General features: G+C 38.1%; 1 pseudogene across 1 annotated transcript in view; it reads left to right on the plus strand.

Moving 5' to 3' along the window:
* The window catches only part of LOC104540614, a 44,759-nt pseudogene that overhangs the window by 19,999 nt on the left and 7,913 nt on the right, over window positions 1-16,847 (plus strand). The window contains exons 7-9 of the transcript XR_728134.1: window positions 3,960-4,146; window positions 5,641-5,753; window positions 6,844-7,000. The product of XR_728134.1 is annotated as a contactin-1-like (transcript). The remainder of the gene's footprint in view (window positions 1-3,959; window positions 4,147-5,640; window positions 5,754-6,843; window positions 7,001-16,847) is intronic.

Raw genomic sequence — 16,847 nt, forward strand, 5'->3', positions numbered from 1 at the left:
AGGGAACTGTCAACAGAGAACAAGGAAAAAAGTTGAAAGGAAGTGTGGAGGATCGTTGGGCTGAAAAGAGAATAACTGCTGTTCTGAAGGAAGGTGGGATACTCTGGGAAGGGGTGGAGAGCTCTATTACACAGGATACAGATGTGCGGGGTGTGGCCTTATTTTGATAGCTGAAGTGTAACTTCATCCACTCATTCCTAGAGAAGCACACCACTTCCATAAATGCAGTTTGAACTGGGTGGCTTGAATGTGAACAGGGAGCAGTGGCATTAGAATATTAATTTTTTCTCTTTTTTTTTTTTTCTCTTTTTCTAAGGTAATCTTGTAGTTTTCAAGACTGTGGAAATAAATTCCCATCTGGCTACACAATAAACAGCTTGATAGGCACAAATTACTGCCCCACAGAGCTCAGTAAGGTGTTAATTCTGAGATCTTTTTCTCTAGAGCAATCACCAGCCTCATACTAGTAGAGGAGAAAGCAGCAAAGGGCAAGCCTGTTCTTCTGCACCAAGGCAAAAAGGAAGTCTTGTGCTCCTGAAGAATAGATCTCACTTCAGTCCAGAAGTAGCCATAGGACAGGGCAAAAATAGAGAGGGCTCTTCTGGAAGGTCAAAGCCACAGGTAGCTTTTGTGAATTCACAATACAAGTTGTGAAGGAAGGAGCACTCAAACTACATTATAAAATCCCAATGAATATGTCTGGTAGGCTTTGTCTCTATTGGCATCAAGAAATAGTCCAATTTTTATTTTTTAATTACTGCTCAGCTGTAACACAGGTTAGCAAAATCCCTCATTCTCCAGAACTCCTTCTCAGTTTCATTTTGGTACTTACTATGACCTGAAAATTGTAAATTGACCTTTTAAATGCTAGAGTTTGAGAGGTAGGAGTACCCTGAGCAAAGTACTTGAAGGTATTTCACCTGTGACACAATGCTTTTCACACCAGGAGGAGTCAGATTTTCTTGACACTAATGCATACTGTCAGGATGGTGATGAGTGTGAGCTGATACGTTTTGCCATTACAGAGGAGTATCCTCAGCTCACACTTAAAGAGATAAAGTATGCAAACTATCTCCATCCATATAGAGAATTTAAGATTTACAAGTTCTTACAATAGCCTACTAAAAGCCACAGCTCTTCGGTGCGTGCAATAACAAAGACACTATCCATATTTCCTGCTGTTTATATGCAATAGAAATATGTTTATTTTATTAAACAGATTTATCACTGTTCACCACCATTGTCCCTCGTTTACTGAAATACGCTATTAACATTCTTTCTCAATATGAGTAAAGTATCTCTTTTATGTCTTTCCTATGTAAAACTTTCATGAATATCAGAACTGCTGTTTCATGACACAAATAACTTCTGATGTATTTCGGTATCTTAAAATTTGAATAGAGGAGAGGACCATGAAAAAGAGTGTTTTCCCCTGATTTCGGCATAGAGGGCTCTACTAATTCATGATGGCTAAGGCCTCCCGATGGGTCACTGTTGACTTATCTCCTACAACAAACTCCAGAGCTGGGGTGAAAGATCCTCCAGTGTCCCCTGGGGTTTCATTACCTGTGGACTACCCTAACATAGTATATGCAGAGCACCAGGAAAAAGAAGACTATTTGGGATGACTATCAAAGGTCTTTAAGAAAAAGAGAGAAGGGCTACTTGGCAAAGTAGGAAAATCTGACTTCTTGGAGCAATGCAGCATTTAATTCTAGATAGCACTTCCACAGAGGTAAGAGAGTGAAAGAAATTTCCAAGTTATTTCAGGAGACTTTTAAATTATATGAATAATAAGTAAGAAGAGAAATGTAGGAATAGTGTAAAGAAGACATTTTTTCTTAGCTCTCAAGGGAATCATCTTACTTCGAACTTTTTATTTTCTAAGGGTAGTTACAACGATCCAAAAATGTAGATATGACTATATAGTAAATGAAGAGGTAAGGAAGAACATTCTGATTGTGTGACACACAGCTCACATGCTATAGCAGTGAAGTCCACAACATTGCAGCCAAGAACAATAATACTTGGGATTTAACTTTAATTTAATTTTTAAATTATATTACTTCTGCCTGAAATGTAATATGCTCTCAGTGAAGTAATTTACATTTTCATTCACTGTTCTCACTTGTCTTGTTTGATGCTATATATTACTTGTTGTATTATGCCCTTAGCATCACTGTAGTGCAAATGAACAGTAGGATTGTAGAAAGATTTGCAAGTCAGAGGCATTCAAAGGCTTCAAGCATATGCCCTATGATTAACAAAAGCTTCACATAAAGTGTATTTGCCATCTTTAGGTAAAGCAGCTACTTAATTAACATAATAGAACATACTAAAAATGAATTAATTAGTCTTCAGTGGCCAGTTAATACCAACAACAAAGCTACCATTGATCCTGTTGTAGCTAATAAACTTCTGGCCACCTAGAACTTCACAGACATCCCTTGACTGCAGGGTAGAAACTTCTGTGAACTTAAGGATAGACAGGATGTCCTCTAGCTCTTGATGTACACCCCCTCTCACTTGAATCAGTCACTTGTAGTTAACAGCTTTTGGTATACAGCTGGTTGCATTCAACAGCAGCAGCTTATCTATAACAATTTGTTAATTATAATAATATAAAAAAAAATCTGACTTGAAGATCATAATCAGACCTTCAGCTGAAATTACTGCAACAGTTTAAGATCCACGTGAATGTGGTGGAATGGTTTGAAACTATTCATCAAGTGGAAGTTGCTACCTTACTGGAGAACAGTGATATTGGCACCTTGACTATCTGCTCTTCTAATCTATTCCTTAAATCAAGTTTCCAAGAAAAACTAAGGTCAGCAGAACAGAAGTTTGAAGCAGTTGCTGTTTAAAAGAGAAAATAATAGGATACTTGATGTCACCGGTCAGATCTTACAAAGTGAGATTTTTCCTAGAACCTAAAATTATAAACATTAACCTCTTCCTAAAAAATTTAGAAAGGTCCTCATGTAGCATACCCAAAAATCGTTAGGAAGACAGGCAGAATCTTAGCAGAAACACTGAGAGTAAAAACACTCAAAATCAAAATCTAATGGGCATAGCTTTCCCCTCTTTCGGGTTAGTACAGTAATTTAGTCTTATGCAAATGGTTATAAACCAGACAAAACCCAGAGACTGACAGTGTTTTACTCTCATTTGCATCTCACAAAGCCACACGGAATAGGACCTTGTGTATGTGACAGACCCTGTGGAATGCCATCACTCCCTTGGAATTGCTCTCATTGAAACGGGTGCTTTGTAATGCATAATGAATTGGAGCAGAATGGAACAATTTTTTGGGAGAAAAAAAAGGTCACAGAATTTCAATGTACAGTTAATTGACTTCGGATTTTAAGATGCTACAAGCTTACATTGATGCTTTTCCCTTAGTTTAAGCATTTTCAGGTTCTTTCTCATCCACTTTGACAAATGGGATATTATGCTATGAAATCTGATTGAATGTAGTTAAAGAACTTTACAAAATAGTTGGGTACACGTATCAGAATTTGCGCATGCAGATAACATGACTGAATATTTCTCATTCTCTAGACTGAAGTATAAAAGGATTAAATTTGTAAGACATTTTAAACAAAATATTGTGAAAACATTAGCAGAGTTTAGTCTGCGGTTTAGTGTAGGAAAATAATATTAAAGTTCAGAGTAAAATGCTCAAAGAAAACAGCAAGAAGAAAATAGTCTTGCTCTCTGAAGGTGTTATCTATCTCCCAGACTTCTGATGACTTAGCTGAGAACAAGTTAAACCACTGTGAGAAAAAATCTCATAATAAAATCTGAATTTGTTTCTATTTCTTTATGTCTGTATACAACTTGGTTATACTGAATAATAAGTATACCCAGTATAGAAATAGCCAGCATACGTAATTTTTTGTAAGTTTTCTTTATGACTAAATATTTTATATTTAATCCTTCAATTTGCTTGCTTACAGATTCGTTACTGGGCTGCTCATGATAAAGAAGCAGCTGCACAGCGGGTACAAGTGAGCAATCAAGAATATTCAACCAAACTGGAAAACCTGAAGCCTAATACTCGCTACCATGTAGATGTTTCTGCCTTCAATAGTGCAGGCTATGGACCTCCCAGTAGAACCATCGATATTATTACCAGAAAAGCACGTAAGTAAATGGAGCATTAGGTTAAGTATAATGTCGTGTACCTCATCATTGCATGTTGCATCATGTCCATCGTGTTTTCAGACTTGACTCCTCATTCATATACTCAGTGTTCTCCCTTTATGTGGTATTGGTTCTTAGAAAATTTCTACTAAGGCTCTCCTTCCTCTCTTCTGTTGCCATGTACAGTGTGGGTATCTTACAAAAGGCAGTTAGGAGACTTACAGGCTTATAGGAGAGTCAGCTACAAGCTCAGACCAGGTTGCTCAGGGCTTTATCCAGCTGGATCTTGAAAACCTCCAGGGATAGAGACTGCATGACCTCTCTGGGAAACTTGTTCCACTGCTTGACTTTTTCTGAGCATTTAGTCTGAGGCTCTTTTAATCAAGTTAGTGCCTTTTGTCACTCATCCTCTTGCCATACCACTATGAAGAGCCTGGATCCATCTTCTTGGTAACCTCCCTGTAAAAACAGACAGGTGGCTCTTATGCCTCCTCCAAAGCAGTCTCTTCTTCAGGGTGAACAAGCCCAGCTCTCTCAGCCTCCCTTTGTAGGCCAAGTGTTCCAGCTCCCCACCAGGTCAGTGGCCCTCTGCTGAACTCACTTCAGATTGGCAGTGTCTTTCTAATGCTGGGGGACCCAAAGCTGGACATGATATTCCAAATGATGAAGAATTCAGACCAGCTGTTACTTAGACAGCTGTACTCTGTCTTTCTGTTCAGTCAATAGCAAAAAGGATTGTATCCTGGTGATTAAAATGTGACCAACTGCCATTTCATTAATAGCAGAGGGAGCCAGGATCAGACTGCCTTGAAAAGTGTACGAGTTGAATTTACATGCAGTAATGAATATAGCTCCCAAATTAATGATGATACCAAGCACTAACATATGCCGAACAATGTTCAATTAAACAATACATGTTGTGTATTTAAAACACACTTATATGGGCTATAAGTATGTACAACTAATTTGAGGATTTTTGTCAGTAAATAGTGTATTGTGCAACTTGCACCTGCAAGGTTCATTTGTGCTGGATAAGTCTCCATTTTATAAGCTTATTGTGTGAAATATAATTAATGGTTTCTGCAGTGGGCTATTCTAATTTCTACTGCGTTAAATGCTGTAGAAATGCCTTGAAATAGTTAATTAAATATTCAGTCTCAATGAATAAATATAACTTAAGCCACATTTCTGGGAAGTTCTTAACATAGTTGCATGCCAGCAGACACACATGGTCAGTAACATAGTGAAAAGTAATGTTGGCCACTTCCAGTCTGACAACACAGAAAGGCAAACCCACAAAGCAGCCACTGCACAAGCCATCCAAAATTGGCTGGCTGGAGCTGTAGCAGTTCATTCCAGTAAGGAGACTATCCCTTAATCATATAACGATCAGCCTAATTTTGCTTTTTACATTTTTACATGTCTTAATAAAAATGTCATTGAATGTTTATGTAATCTCATTTATGTGAACATCATACATATGTTACTTTTCAGCTCCAAGCCAACGTCCAAGAATTATCAGTTCTGTAAGATCTGGTTCAAGATACATCATCACCTGGGATCATGTGAAGGCAATGTCAAATGAGTCTGCAGTTGAAGGATACAAAGTATGATCTATGAAAATACTTTTTATCTTTATGTATGCTTCATGAGGTGCATTTTATAGACAGTGCTGGATTCTGGTACCTAATTGGAATTAAACATAGTTTGATGAAGATTTCATGCTCAAGAGATCACAGACATCCAGTAGGCTTAGGGCAAAGCCAGTGTTCTTAGTCAATATGATGAGAAAACATTAGGGCACTGAAATTCATTTGGGAGGTAAGTCATATTATGGGAAGGTTTAGATCAGTGACCGCAGCAACCAGATTTCCCATATGATGACATTTATTGTCTATTGACTAAAAATAGTGCTTCAAAAATCATACGCTTTAATAGTTCTTCCTTATACCAGAATGCATTGTTCCAGCTTCCTTTCCCATCTCTGTGGGAGCTATAGTTCTTTAAAATCTGGGAAGGTAGAGGAAGGGAAGGGACACATAACCATGTTAGATGCAATTACTGTATAACTAGAGCAAGTGTATATAGGGTGTCTAGAAATCTTCAAAAATTAATTCCTGTTTAACTTTGCTGCTTGCTTAGCGGTAAGAAAATGACCATCATGTTCTACAAGCACAAATTTTGCTTGAGGAGTTGAACTGCTTCCTGGGAATTGCTGAAAATGTTTCACAGTGATGATTCCGGAAAGAGTGGAGATCTTTTCTAATGTCTCCACAAGACATATACCATCAAATTTGCAATCATGTAAAAGCACTGAGAGTTAATAATAAAATTAATAATCGTTTCATTTATGAAAATGGTAATAAAGACTCAGCTAGTTGTGAGTTTTTTATTTGATGCTCTTTGTCCCTCTGCATTGTTATTCTCCATCATTTAATTACTTATTTCAAATATAAGAGCTGAAATTATTTTTCAAAAGGTGGCATAATTTTATAGCAGATAAAATAACGAGGAAACATCCTGTCTAGGTTTACCCTATGTAAAAACAGAAAAAAGTAGTATCTGCCACGAAGTTTTGATATACATAGGTTTCATATCTAAATAAAAACCCAGTACTATTTCATTGACACACTGTACATGTGTAACTGTCTTTTCATAGAAATGTAGCATTTCAATAACTTACTCTGACTTTCCTAGGTACTGTACAGACCAGATGGACAACACGAAGGCAAGTTGTTTTCAACTGGAAAGCACACAATAGAGGTTCCAGTCCCCAGTGATGGTGAATATGTTGTTGAGGTCCGAGCACACAGTGAAGGAGGAGATGGGGAAGTAGCTCAAATAAAAATTTCAGGTGAGCACATAACTTCTCTTCTTTCCCACACTCCTTGGAATTCGTGGACTAAATATTTCCCTCTTGTACACTATCCGGAGATGGGCATACCTTTCCCATACAAAATTTGAGAGGTAGCTCTTCAGCAGTGACTGTGCTGAGAATTAGAGTTTATCTTAAAATATTTCTGAAGTCTCATAGTGCACACAGAACACTTCAGCAGCAGTCCAGCTCGATCCTGGAAGCAATACCAGTCTTCCAAATGTCAGACTGTTTCTAGTAGTGCCCCCAGCTCGTCTGCTACTTGTTAGCAGTGTCCTGCCAGCATAACATCATGGTGCAGGCCTCAGGCTCAAGACATTATCTTAATCATATACTCCCTAGTACCTCTTGCCTCTGTATCTTGGCCCTTTGTCAACTGCCACTAAGAGGAAAGTAACTGAGAAAAGTAGGTGGTCCATAGTGGTCCACAGACCAATTGCTAAGCAAGTGCCGTGTTTCAAGTGCCGTCTTCTCTGTGACGTCAAACGATAGGACAAGGGGCAATGGGAGCAAGCTGGAGCATAGAAGGTTCAACCTGAACATAAGGAAAAGCTTTTTTACTGTAAGAGTGACAGAGCACTGGAACAGGCTGCCCAGAGAGGTTGTGGAGTCTCCTTCTCTGGAGACCCCGCCTGGATGCGTTCCTCTGCAACTTAGTCTAGGTGATCCTGCTCTGGCAGGGGGGTTGGACTGATGATCTTTCAAGGTCCTAACTAACTCCTAACATTCTGTGTTTCAGCAAAGAAGGGAGCTGTGTCTCAATTAGATAAATAAGCAAAGAGAAATCCAACATGCTCAACTGTAGAGTGGTCTAGATGATTGGTAAAGAGGGGAAGGGAGCACGGCTCATGCTGATTTAGCTTGTGCTCAGTGTTGACTCCAAATACAAGCTCAGATATTATCTGCACATGTTTTCCCTGTTAGCTTTGTAATTCAAGTAGTGCCTTTGTAAACAGTACATGAAGTAGAACATATGAATAAACATCAAGGACTTGGATAGTGTCTTTGCAAGGTTATGATTTAAACACTTGTGTTGTATTCTTGTCTTTTTAATTAAAAAATGAACTTAGGGAATAGTAAGTATTAAACATCAACAGTATTCTTGTCACACAAGCAGTACAACCATTAATGTCTTTTAGAAAAAAGCAATGCTTATGCTATATTATCTGTGCATTGTGAGAGAAGCTTCCCAAAGAAGTGGACCTCTGATCTGCTGATTTTCAATAATATGTATGGTTTATATCACCTAATGTGAACTCATGGGTATCACCATTTTTGTTTGTATGAGGCATCTATTCCACTCTTGATTAAATGGAACCTAAAGGTGGAGAATCCATCATTTGCCGCATACTTTGTTCTCATGATTAATCATCTGCACTGTTGACATTTTTGCCTAATTTTTTATCTATATTTATCTGGTTTTGGGATCTGACCATGTTCCCTTTATAGATTTTGTCTAGATTAAAGAAACTTTTTGTGCCTGATAGGTTTTCTCCATTAAAAATGTATATCTATCAGTCAAGTGACTGATCAAAATACTAAACAGATCAAGTGCCTTGAATTCCTCAGTGATAACATTTTCTTCAAGTCTTAAATAATTTCCACAGCTCCTCTCTTCACCTCTCCAACTTCTGCAAATTTGTTAAGGACAGTAAACACTATAACTATATATATATGTGCTGTTTCAACTCTGTTCTGCTGTCTGCAGAGACAGTCTCCCTATACTAATTACTCTCACCATTATCCATGAAAGGCTTTCATTAGCCATTTATTTCCTTGCACTGGGCTATAAAATGGTGCTCAGCTTGTTTGTCCAACACCAGGCCTAATTCCACCCTGGAATCCTTGCTTTCCAGGATATAGTGTCCCATCCTAATTTGTGTGGCATGTTTCTTTCTTGCCTTAGTGTATAATTTTGCATGTGGCTATGATGAACCACAGTTGGTTTGGATGGCTTAAGTTCCCATGCTGTCTGGATTTCTGTGTAAATGTGTTGTCATCATCACTATTTACTACTTTGCCATTTAGGTTCATGTACACAGTTCCTTATCTGTTTCCTTCTGGTTTTGATGAAAATGATTGGATTGTGTTTGTTTTATTACTGTTCACGGTGCAATTACACTAGAAATTCAATGACCATTCTTCAATAAGAAGAATGTGTTTTGAAACCTACCAGTGACTAAATTCTTATTCCACTTAGCATGCACTCTTTTAATTTTGTGTGCAGTTTTCTATGAGAGTGTCTTGGAGTACTAAGTCAACTGCTTTACAAAAGCTGTAATACACTGCGTTATGCTATCATACTTTACTTGTAATGTATTTTTATGAATTGCAAAAAAGTTAAAGCAACTGCTATCTTTAAGACATATCTTAGATTATCTTTGTGTCATATATACATTATAATGTATCACCAATGTGGTACAAAGACGCTTTAGGTAGCAGCAGATAGATCACTTCCCAGACTGGCAGCAGAACCATCATGTCAGCACAATGTTGAGCCCAGGCCGACCAGTCTCACCAGTGAGACCTGCCCCAAGCGTGCCCATAGAGAGTTAGCACCTCTGGGGCAGTTAGCACTCTACAAATGCTAGTTTGTTGAGTTTTGTACTGCCATGCGTTCCACACTGCAGGCAAGTTTTCAGCTACAACTTCTACCATATTCTAGCTAAACAGAGAGGGACTGTGCCTCTGGAGGCCTAGATAAAAGCAGCATTCCCTGGACTTAATTTAGGGAAGGAGATCAAAAAGAAGACAAAAGGCAGGGTAACTTCTTTGGAATACACAGTATATAGAGAATTGAACAAGCATTTCAGGCTATTTCTGGACTCAAACCATCCTTTTTCCAAAGAGCAGAATCAAGTGTAGTTTTAACACCTACACATGGCAAATTATATCTGCTAATTTTTATTCCTAAGGAAATTTTGCAGTAGTGCGACAGGTTTTAGAATAATTGCCCCAAAAGAGTGATAGACTGGTGAGCAGCTTTTAATCGTAGAATACCAGGTTGGAAGGGACCACAAGGATCATCTAGTCCATCTTAAGTAATGATGTTTTTTTTCTCAGAGCCTTGCAAAGAAGAGAAGATATACTTTGATAGGAATGTATTTTCTAGTGGTCGACTGGCCAAAATGGAACTTACATATTTACAGAGAGATGTAAACAATAGCTAGGGCAAAACATAAGGCATCTTACCAAATTCAGAGGCAACCATTGCCTTATTTGACCTTTAGACATTTGATTCCAGAGTTTGCAAACCAAATTAATTTCCTGCATAAGCGAATGGGGAGAATTAAGCAACTAGGGCCTACTTCAAAATAGCCTGGATGCTGACCAAGAATGACCAAATCTTAAGCCAACTGGAAGGCTGCACTGAAGAGAGAGGAATGTCTAGAAAACTTACGTGTGTTCCAGATTGGTGTTTTTCTGCTGTTCACTGTGTATCAAATCCAAAGTAATCTATATAATTCACCTGAGTTAAGTGTCTAAGCTCCCATTGTAATCAGTTGTTGTCTAGGGTATAATTAAAAAAAATTAAACAAAGCCTGTAGCATTTGAGATGCCCCAGATTACCAGGGGCATCCAAACAATACTGGGCAGGTATGACATGATCTACAGAGGATCTGAGGTCTTCTGGATCAGCAACTCTTAGCACTTCATGATTTAGGTCTGAATTAGGTTTAAGTATGAGAACATCTACTTCAGGAACCCTAACAAGCCCTGAAGTCTTAACTTAGGTATTAAAAATACAGCAGATTTTAACTAACAAAATTAAACAGTTTGGAAGTCAAATGTAAAAACAACTAGAAATATATGTTATTTCTAGCTCAACCCCTTGTGTAAGGGAGAAACTTTCTTTTATGTTTTGCTCATCCTCTTCCTTATCACAGAAAACCCAGGCTCGTGCTGAGGAGGGAGGTGAACGTTCTGCAGCAACTTTGCTCTCATATAAACAGTTAGCTTACTATGGGATACATTGTTTTAGTTAAAAATTATGTAAAGGAAGTTTACCAAAGACAGCCATCTCACATGCATTTTTTTTTAGTGAAGATCTTGAAATATAAGAAGTTTATCATAAAATCACTTGTATATATGCTGAGCTGCATTTCAGCATACGGCTATAATCAGTGTAAAATTCAGTAATGAACTCTTGTATTTTATTGGCCAGTGCTTGTTGTACCGTTAGAGGTTTGTGGATATTTTTCAAGCCCATTATAGTAAATTAATGAGCTACACAATTTAAAATTCATTCTTGAGATACCACAACCAGTTGAAGGTTAGAACTACTTGTTTAACCAAAGGAGTCTGTTTCAGTGGCTAATAGTAGGCGTATCTGTTTTCTTTGAAATATATTAAAGACTGATTTTTCTTTTTCCTCTGGCATGCTTTTTGGATCATAGTGCTTTGACATAATGCTAATAGTAATGTAATCAAAGCAGTCTTGCAATCAATATAAATTAAAACCGTATGACCCTTGGTTCTTTTCTCACTTCACTCGTAACTGCGCTGGCCTCAGTGCAATTAATTTATGCCAGAGTAAGGAAAAATAGAATCAAGCTCTCATTTAAAATTTCATCTAGGGTGGAGGAGGGGGGGGGGTAACTTCTAATTTGGGAAAATATTGTGAAAAAATGAAGATACAATTCACCTTCAAATTTGAAATCAGATTAATGCCTCAGTTTAAATAGTGACATGGACAATGGTGACGGTTGTGGAAAATATGTGTTTTTGTTGGATCTCAGAAAGTAAAGGTACTGAAGATACTAAAAGATACTAAAGAAGGATACTGTAAAAGTATGGAGAAAATCAGTGAGGGTACCGCAGCTCTGGAGTGAATTCCGGGTGAAGCATGCAAGAGAGGCGAGGAGTCTTTAGCTGTAGTGAGGATGGCTAGTGAGGCAGTTGCAAGGAATAGGAAGAGGTAAGCAGGAGAAGATTATTCACTTTTCTTCACAATATGAAAAGTAAGGTACTCAGTAAAATTAGCAGGCAGCAAATTGAAAACTATCAAAATAATATTCTTTTGCACAGCACTAAATTAGGTTGAGGAACTTCCTGTGACAAGATGTTGTGCAGAACAAAGTTACAAACAGAGGCTTGGTCTATCAGTCCTTCCTTAAAACTGTGTACTGTATTCAGCCTCTGACTCAGGAGCTGCTGAGCAGAAGCTACTGAGTAGCTCAGGAGCTACTTTGACACAAGTGGGAAAGAATGTAAGAGGAAAGTTATATTCTGCGTGCCATGATTTTTAAATTAAATTTTTACTTTCTACTGCATCAGTTACAAACCACTGTTGCACTCAGTGTCCTGAGGTACACAGGCCTTTGGTCTAACTCACTAAAGCTGACCCTATACTCCCAGCTTCAGAAAAGTGTACGATGAAATGCCTGATTAATAATAATTAGCTGACAAATAAAGGATTAGTTCTTCTGAAATCCTTAAATACTTTCTTTACTGTTTGTAGTTGTCTGGATGCTACCCACCAAACAATGAGTGACTTTTAAAATGTTTAAGGAGAAGAAGAAAACTAAATTCTGGTTCACTGTGCAGTTATGAACACCTTTTTTAAAAATTCAGCAAGCTTTTGATTGCCATTGTTTCAGTAGGACCATCAATTAATCAAATAATTAAAGGTCTGACATTCAAATTCAATTTGACTGAACTATTCTTGTCCATTAATTTATCCAGTTGTTAAGATACATCATACAGGTACTTTCAGGTTTTTTATTACACCAACACAGGAAGACTATATTCATTCACTTCTATGAAACAAAATGCTTGATATTTTATATTCATTGCACTCTACCATTAGAAGAAAATTGAAAAAAATCCAAAAGATCATTATTTAACTCTCTTATGCTTAGATGCAGCAACATAGCAAAAAATATAACAGAAAAAAATGACATAGCTCATAGAGTGAATGCCAAGATTAGTATTTTGCTTTAATAAAGTAATCCCTTTGATGCATAATGGTTTAATTTAATACAAATGCATATTCTGCTTTCACCTCTTGGTAGGGCATTTTAACTACTGAACTACTTTTATACAGTATTTTTAATTGCTTTGAGAAATCAAAGCCAGCCAAGTAGTATTTAGAAAGATTTAAAATAATCTTTGGAAGACTCATCTCATTAATTTTTTCCACTTAAGAATCTAGACAGGATTGCAGACATGATCACAGGGGTAAAGGAATGAAGAAGGGAATACTTTCTAGTCATGATAATTCTTACTTGTTTTAATTTTCAGTAGGAAGCCATGGAACTACTTTATTCAAATCCTTGTGGTATTTTTCAGTTCAACCGTTAAACAATATGTCTTAATTTTTATGGGTGCCTTGGAGTGGTGGCATATTCATACCTCTCAGTTTTAGGCACCTAACCTAGCCAAACCCTTTTTCTTCTTAGTGAGGAGAGGGACTCAGAAGTCCTAGGGTAGGCATCTGCTGTAACATACTTTTTGATGAAACCTCTCTCCTAAGAGACCGGAACCCAGTGGTTCTCTGACAAAGGCAGCAGTGACAGTTTTCCAGTTACTTCAGTGGCAAAGTCCAAGGGACTTCAGAAACCCTCTTTGGTGCACAGCCCTTTAGTATTAAGGAAGTATCACAGAGTCTAGCTCCTTCAATAAACACCAAGTTTTAGCATGGTGGAGAACAGTGATCTCACAGAAGCGCATAACTGCATGAAAAGTGATTACAAAGATGATGTATCCAAAGTCTGACAATGGCAGATGACATAATGCAGGACAGTGGCCAGCAACTGCAATTTGAGAGGTTCAGGCTGAACCCCAGAGGGTAGTGAAGCACTGGAGCAAGTTACCCAGACAGGCTTTGGAGATTTCTGCGACTCCACGAGGCAAAGCTGCAGCTGACGACATCCAGTCTCGGCAACAGCTCTGATATGAGTGGGAGTTCAGACTAGACAGCCCCAGAGGTACAACCAGGTACAACAGGCGTTTTGTGCTCCTGCAAACTGTGCAACTGCCAAACTTCAGATCTACTGGCAGTACATTAAATGATAAATGTTTCATTAGATGTACAGTTCGTACTGTGATTATTTGGCAGATTTGTATTCATTTATAAATAGATTTATTTGTTACTACAGATATAAAGAGTAGATAAAGTCATGTATTTGCTAACTTGAGCTCATAAGTGCCAGTGACCATACCAAATACTTGTATTTTTGCCCTCTTTATTTATCTATAGATTTAGCTATATTAGTACATCTTACTGCATAGTGATATGCTCCATGCCCTTTTCAGAATTCTTGAAAGACTTCAATATCAAAACGTTCTTTCCTTTAAAGATTAGTGCTGTACGTTTTCCTTTCATCGTATTCTGAAGACAGTTCATAGAAGCCAGAAATGGAGAGTTGATTACAGGGTCCTTAGGAGTAGGCACTGGCAGAGTGCTACCTGGTCTGTCTTTTGTGCCTGTTCAACACAATTATATTCAACCAGTGGGAAGAGAAGGAGGAATATTACTTCTGTCAAAGTAGGAAATGTCAGAAGGATCCTTCATCTGAGTTTTATGTGACTGTTTCAGAATATCAAATTGGTGCTTGTGGCTCTACCTGTAGAGGGGCTGAAGTGAGAACTTTATCAGGAAGTAAATTCTATCAGAAGAGAAATTTGAAAATTTCTTCTCCAGAAGCATTAAATCTGGTTGAAATTTTGCTTTTCAACTCCTGTTGTTTCTAAATCAAGGCTGTGTGCCATTTTAGAAAGTATGTTTTAGAAAAATTCATCTTCCTGGTCTCAGTACAGGAGAAACTAAGAGGCTACTTAAACTGTGTTGTATGTGAGGCAATATTGAGATGATGCAGGATATACATTAAAAGACATAATGATCCTTTCTGTGCTTAAATTCTGTACCTCAGCATTATTTGCTAATAGTGCTGAGCAGAAAGAAGTGAAATGTAGAACTTAATGAGCAGCAAAAGTCACTCGTCTGAACAGGTGAGCAGCTGTTTAAAGCTGGGTTTAGGCACTGCTGGCTCACTTAGATATTATCTGTAAAAAAATGTTTCCCTCATTTACTTCCATATGAGAAGGTTTTGTCTCTCTCTTCCTTAAACAAGTATTGAATGAATTCCTAAGTTATTATTTTCTATAATAACAGAACCCAGTGATGGGTTGTTTCAAATATTTTTTTCTGATATTACACAGAATGGAGGTAAAAAGCTGTATCTGGCAATGACTTACAATGTCACTTAGTACTTATGTATCAGGACACTAAAATGATGTGCTCAGCTGGAGGGGAATGCGGTACTAATCAGAGCCTTTACTGCATGTACCTACAAAGTCCTCACAATCCAAAAATTACTGTATTAGAAGGCCAAATGGAGTTGCCAACAGCTGTATCAAACTAGGAACAATTCCTACACTAACACCTTGCTCCTGGTTTTTTTTGTGTTCTTACTAGTTTCTACCTTCACCTGTTTCTCCTTTTATTTTACATTTGTTTGGAACTGGGCAAATTGGAGCATTCCCAGTAAAGGTTCTGTATTAACCAGTGTACCTTTTCTCTGGTTTATGCAGCCTATGCAGCCCTGTAAGATGCTTTATCCTGCCTGTTCCTATCTGTCTTCTTTACCAGAGATCTTGCTATCCAGCTACCTTGGAAAATTGTATTGACCTTTCTGGTTTAACAGTACCCAATTCTTCAAAGTATTTCCTTATCAGTAAAAATTACGTTATTGTGATGTGGGGAGGCACACGTTAAGCCAGCTGTTTGCTTCCTTCCTTTCTGCAGGAGCTTTCATGCCTGATTTAAGATTTTTTTCTGCCTTGATGAATAGCAAGGCCAAATGTAATCTGAGTCAGCCTGTCGGATTATGTTATTTTCTTCACTGCTTCTCTGTTCACTGGTTGATTCTGCTGCATATTCACCATGTTGCTTCCCAGCCCTGAGTGATTCCTGTTCCCATCATTTCTTGTCACTCAGTATTTATATGTGCCACATTTGTTCCCAAGAACACAGAAATTCCAAAACTACAGTTTCTTTCCTATTAATTCACCACCATTTTGCATCTCAAGAGTTTCTACTGTTTGCCCATTGTAGCATGCGGTTGTTTAAATGTGGATTTGCAAGTGAAAAGGAGTATCTGGTGTATTTTGGGTGAATTTTTTTGTAAAAAACATTCACAAATCCCTATATTCTTGAGTGGGAATGAATAGGTTCCTCACTCAGAAATCCCCAGACATGCCAAAAGATGTCCTTTTTTCTTCTTTTCAGAGTTGCAATGAAACTTTCTTCTCTGGCCTCACACTTTTTGCCTGAAAAATTAGCTCTCTGATGAAAACCCTGTCAATGGCTCTCTCAGAGGACGATCAAATTCCTCTGAATGACTATCAACCACAATTTCTGAGGCAATGCAGAATACATTTATGTGGGAGCACTCACAGCCAAGTGAATGCCATACCAGTCAATCAGTGTAGTCACAGATAAGCTTTTCTATAGGGGCGAGCTACCAAAACTCGCTCCAAGCTCCTCCTGCTGCTGCTTCAGCAGGCAGTTTCCAGCAGGGAACACCCTGTCCCAGCTGAATGCATGATCCAGTCTGGCAGCACTCCTGGTGCTGCTGGTGACCTAGTCTGCCTGGAGTGATGGCTCACAACTGGAGAGACAGGGCAGATGCTGAGAGGCATGAGAGGCCTTAGGTTCTATGAGCAACCTTGAAACTCACAAAATGCGTGTGAATTACAACTGTTACTTGGCTCTGGCTTATGCATTTTCAAGAAGGAGAAAGACTGGCACCGTGGGGTGGACAAATCAGTAGCCCTTCAAATGAGTTTTTAATGTTCTCTCCTTTTTTACTTACAATGGTTT

Source organism: Mesitornis unicolor, unplaced genomic scaffold (genome assembly GCF_000695765.1).
Source record: "Mesitornis unicolor isolate BGI_N332 unplaced genomic scaffold, ASM69576v1 scaffold48955, whole genome shotgun sequence".
Taxonomy (NCBI): domain Eukaryota; kingdom Metazoa; phylum Chordata; class Aves; order Mesitornithiformes; family Mesitornithidae; genus Mesitornis; species Mesitornis unicolor.